The sequence below is a fragment of the Myotis brandtii genome, unplaced genomic scaffold, assembly GCF_000412655.1.
Source record: "Myotis brandtii unplaced genomic scaffold, ASM41265v1 scaffold56, whole genome shotgun sequence".
Lineage (NCBI taxonomy): Eukaryota > Metazoa > Chordata > Mammalia > Chiroptera > Vespertilionidae > Myotis > Myotis brandtii.
The window spans coordinates 2,835,213-2,841,056 of NW_005370080.1; the positions used below are offsets into that span (position 1 = coordinate 2,835,213).

At 37.8% G+C, this 5,844-nt stretch overlaps 1 protein-coding gene across 1 annotated transcript in view; it reads right to left on the minus strand.

Moving 5' to 3' along the window:
- HIVEP1 (human immunodeficiency virus type I enhancer binding protein 1) overlaps positions 1 to 5,844 on the minus strand; it is a 172,546-nt gene that overhangs the window by 17,858 nt on the left and 148,844 nt on the right. The window lies entirely within an intron of this gene.

Here is a 5,844-nt window from a genome sequence, read left to right on the forward strand (position 1 = left end):
ACAGAGAGGAAGAGAGAGGGATAGAGTTAGAAACATCGATGAGAGAGAAACATTGATCAGCCGCCTCCTGCACACACCCCACTGGGGATGTGCCCGCAATCAAGGTACATGCCTTTGACCGGAATCGAACCCAGGACCCTTCAGTCCGTAGGCCGAGGCTTTATCCACTGAGCCAAACCGGTCAGGGCTACCTAGGAATTTTATTCAGTGTCCAGCGAAGACAATATCACAAGGTTTCATGTAATTCAAGACTCGATGTTTTACAGTACTGGTTTCCTAAAAGACACGTGGCTCCTGAATTTGGCTACTTATTTTTCTTTAATGATTTTGTATTATTTAATTGGCATCTGTAATCTACTGGCATAATTAAAGGAGAAATTTCAACTGTCTAAAAATAAGTGGGTGATAAAAGATATTCTGTCCATAGTTTTTCTTAATTATTTTAGACTCTCACTTCTCAGGTGGCTAGACCACGTCCCTTGTGAAATTAAGTGCAGTTGTGGAGGCATAACAAAGGCATCCAAAAAGCTGCTAATCACTACCTTTTGGGATGCAGGTTGGAAAGTAAACTGTGATAACTGCTGCGGCCCCTTAGCATGTCCCTGAATTTTGACTGTAAACATGCACCAAATGGAATCTTAGTGTGATTTCCAGGAGTGTACTGTGAGGAGGGCTGAAGGTCAGGTTTGTGTAATCTAACACAAAATATGAAAAATGATATCATGACTCCAGGTTGCCACAAAAGCATTTGAGAAAACTGTTCACCATAACAGCAAGTTATGTGTCAAAAGATTCTACATTGCCCAATGCAATTTTATCACTTATTTTCGCTTACTGGGCTAAGAAAATGGAGAATATGTTGTCAGGGAGGAACTTCAGTATGGAAGAGAATCCCATGTTGCAGCTGAAGTCTCAGAGGAGACGCTGCCATGCACCTGACTGTGGGTGGTGAGTGTGCCTGGTGAGCAGGGAGGCAGAAACTCCCATGGGCAAGGAGCACGCAGGGAGGAGAACCAGCGTACAAGGTCACCTGAAAATGACCAGTCTCCGAACTCCAGAGCTTTGTCCTCCTAGCAGACACATATTTCAAAACTTAAAATTATAAACTTAAAACTATAAACTTAAAACTGTAAACTTAAAAATATTTTCTCCCTTCTAATTTTTTAAAAGCCAGCTACTTCATCCACTACTATAGCTACTTATAAAAAAATGTGTATCTTTTCTTGGAAAATGAAATTGATAATAAAATTGAACACTTCATAACATGCTGCTAATCCTTTAATGTCTTTATGGAGTTGATAAGGGCAATGTTTTAAGACATATGGAAATACTGAAGTAGAAACAAATCAAGTCCTTATCTTTCATGATAGTCTATGAAAAGTCTATATACCACAGTGATGCCGGGCCAGAACAGAAATTAATTCCAGGGGGAATAATGCTCCCTAATTTAATAAATGAAGAGTGAGGATTCTGAATTAGTCATCATACATTTATACTCATATATACAAACTAATGTCACGAGGGAAAAGACACACCAGACTTTCCACCCAAATTTGTAAACTCCATTTAGGGGAGAGTGAGGAATGGACTTTGTTTATAAAAACACCCTTCCAGACAAAGATTTTTTTCTCTACGGTATTATTTATTTTTGTTGGTGGTGAATATAACTTAATGAAATCATGCTTCTTTTAGTCATTATTGTCTAAATTCCCACCACAAAATAAAACAGAAGTGGGAGGGAAAAAATGTAAAAATCATAGCAATGAAAATTCCAGGGTCACAGAGTATCATTTATTTCTTTGTTTCAAAAAACATTTGAGAAAATAATCTGGGTTAAAAATCAGAAACATATGGGCCTAAAAGGAAATGGCTTTAAATAATATACACGAAAAACTCAGGCTTTCTTTAAAAAAAAAAAAAGGAACACTATATATCACTGAATGTTTATAAGAATACAAATACTAGAAAAATCATACCTAAGAGACAATGGTTTTCAAGTGTCCAAACATCAAGAAATTGATATAAACTGCCGCAGCAGAGACTGGTTATATCTAGGGAGATGTGAGTATAGTTGAAACCTAGAATGATTGCTTCCCATGCATAGGATGACCTATTCACCAACCACTGTCCCAGGGTGTGCCCTGTCCAACTTTCTCATCCTGTGCCATTTACACTTTTAATGTCCTATTCTTGTTCAACCTCTGGACATTTGCTCAAACAAGTCCAGAATGCCTGCCTTCCTTTATCCTACCCCCTCATTGATACCTTTTGAAATAAAACAATGTATGAATAAATAACTTCCTTCCCTTTCCTCTGGGACACACTTAGTCACCCTTCTGCAACCAACTAGGCTGTCACGGCTCCCTCTCTGATCCCAGGCTTGGGAGGTGAACCCTGCCAAGTCAGAGCAAGCTCCAACCTCACGGCCAGGGCGAGGAGCTCTTGGGGCATGGCCACACCTATTAAGCAGTGCTGGGGTGCTAAATATATAAAGGAAGGAATCTGAAAGGGAATGAACTTTTCTTCTCTGGAACTACTGAAAAAAAAAAGAGGAACAAATTTTATCAATTTGGAGAGATCATTACTGAGGATGCAAAAACGGAATAGTCAGATAACTTAAATTATCTTTTAGTCTTCTAAGCCAATGACCAAAAATAAGAAATTACCAAACAACTGCCTGCACAACTTTAACAATACCTATATTGACTTTGGCCCTATCATGTAAACACTATTTGTAAGTGAAGGCATTAAATATTGTATTATAGCTACCATTTGATTTTAGTAAAGGAAGTTAATGGATAACTAATATATCAAATTCTAAAAGTAATCTTGAATTATTTCCTGACAGACTGTAGGTCATTTGTTCCCAGTCATCCATTTAATCAATAACTATTTACTGTTCTCACTACTTGCTAGGCACAATCCTAAGGTGCTGGAGACAGAGCAGTAAACACAATGACATCCCTGTCCTCCCCTCTGGTAGCACTCAGTGCTCTAAGAAAAAACAAAGCAGGACAGGGAGCATAAGTAATGCTGGCTGTAAGAGGCTGAGGTGCTTTTTTTTTAATAGGTTCAGGAAGGCCTCGCTGGTAGGAGACATCTGAAGGAGATAATGGGTACGTCTTGCAATATCCGGTAGAGGACATTCCAAAGACAGGCAACAAGTACAAAAGGGAGACAGGGGCCTGCTGGGTGTGTTCAGTAAAGAACAAGATCAGTGTGGTTGCAGTTGGGTGAGCAAGGGAGGCAGGAGTGAGAGAAGAGTTCCAGAGATGGTAGTGAGGAAGGGTGAGTGGGTGAGAGCTCAGAGGGTACAGTAGATCATTGCTCTGATGGAGACCGGGAACTGCTGGAGGGTTTTAAGCAAAGTAATGAGGTAGTTTTTTACAAATCACTTTGGTTGCTGTATTGAAAACAATCTGTAAAGGGGCAAAGGCTGAACCACAGGGGCCACTATGAGCAATTTAGTAGAGGTGATAGTAGTTTTGACCAGGGTTGAGTGGCAAAGGTAGTTAAAAGTGGTTGAATTCTGAATACATTTTGAAGGAAGAGCAGAAAGGTAACCTGGTGGATTAGAAGCAAAATGAGGGCATCAAGATTTTTGGTCTAGCAACTGGAAGGATGGGAGAGGTCTGTAGGGAAAGCATGCTTCTTAGAGGTAAGAGGAAATCAGAAGTGGTCATGTCAAACTTGAAATGCCTATTAGACTTTCAAGTGGAGATGATGTGTAAGCAGATGGATAGGTAAATTTGGAGTAAATATGGGAATCATCAGCATATAGGTGGTATTTAAAGTCAGAAGACTGGGTGAGATTACTTAGAGCAGTGGTTCTCAACTTTCCTAATGCTGCGACCCTTTAATACAGTTCCTCATGTTGTGGTGACCCCCAACCATAAAATTATTTTCGTTGCTACTTCATAACTGTAATTTTGCTACTGTTATGAATCATAATGTAAAGATCTGATATGCAGGATGTATTTTCATTGTTACAAATTGAACATAATTAAAGCATAGTGATTAATCACAAAAACAATATGTAATTATATATGTGTTTTCCGATGGTCTTAGGTGACCCCTGTGAAAGGGTCGTTCGACCCCCCAAAAGGTCGCAACCCACACGTTGAGAACCGCTGACTTAGAGATTGAGTATAGACAGAAAGGAGACTGGAGACCACAGCCAGGGGGCAGTACATTTATTTAGAGGCTGGGGAGATGAGAAGTCAGCCTTGGAGACTGAGAAGGAATAGCTAGTGTTAGACTAGAAAATAGTACAACCTTCAGGCTTTCCCCTCTACCCACATGAACATTTGAAGAATTGCTAAGCAAAATCCCATCTCTGAATATCACAATTTATTGGAATGAAACTTTTTAAAGAGTAAGACCCAACCTTAGGATAATAATCAAGAAAACACAAAGATAGCAAACTATCATTCATCAAATTGGTTAAAATTTAAAATTCTTACAATATATAGTTTAGGATGTGCAGAAATGAAGTTTCCTCTGGAGAACAGTTTACAATTATAAAGCAAAATTAATTGTTAGGTGTCTACATACAAGCTGAGACTGTTTATGCAAATTTACAAACAAAACCATATATATATATACATATATACACACACACACATATATATATGCACATATATGTATATATACATACATGTATATGTACATTAAAGGAATTGAAAGAAAACCCTTAAATGCAGTTAGTGTTTGCCTCTGAGGAGGAGAGTGCCTGGAATTGATGGGTAAGGAAAACTACATATAATGTATAATGCCTTACTTAGCTTGTTTTTACAAACATACATTATTTATGAAAAAGATTTGAAAAAAATGTGAGAAAATATTTACAGGGTGGGGCAAAGTAGGTTTATAGTTGTTCATATAGAAAATAACACAATAATTAATAAATAATAATACAAGAATAAACTGTGTTTCACGTACTCACAAGTGTAAACCTACTTTTGCCCTGTCCACTCTGGTGTGAGGACATAAGTGCATGTAATAAAACTCTTTGTAATCTTTCTGTATTTAAAATAACTCAAAATATTTTTTAAAGCACAAAAAAGAATAAAAGGAAAACAAGAATATTTGTTTAAAACAACAAATGTGTATTACATCTATCCCTACATCCCAAGCCTATAATAAAGCAAAAGTAGAAGAATATATTTTGTTGGCATATTAATAAACTATTACTAGGTCTCTATTATTTCATAGCATTTGGCAAAATCCACCCATATGCTATAATCTCCTATTCAATAAAACCCGTGAAATAACTTTGAATACACTGGCAATAAATAGAGTAATTAAAAAAAATAAACTGAGAGAGAAACATGTAAAACCACCTAGTTTTATCAGAAGCTCTAATGTGAAGAGGGAATTAGGCTGTAAATTTGCATTATAATCAAAGACTTGCATCAAGTGTTTCTGGAATGAGAGAAATACAAACATGAAAGGACAGACATACAAGTCCATCAGACAGCCCATCTAAACAGAAAAGGATACTTAATAGAAAACATACTTAATGCTCCTATGCAAATTTGGGATATAAGTATGTCTCTGTTAGAGGACTCTACAGACATGAGTTCATCTATCTACACTAATAAAAGAGAAACATGCTAATTAGCGTATGACCGCTACCCTTCCCATTGGCTAATCAGCATATCCTTATGCAAATTAACTGTCAGCCAAGATGGCAGCCAGCAGCCATGCACTGAAGCGAAAGGGAGGTTTGCTTGCTCCAGTGACTGCGGACTCCAACGTTCCCCGCCTCACTTGCCGGCCTCTCAGCTGCAACTCTAAGCAACTATGTTGCAAATATAGAAGCTAAACAAAACCCCAGAAACC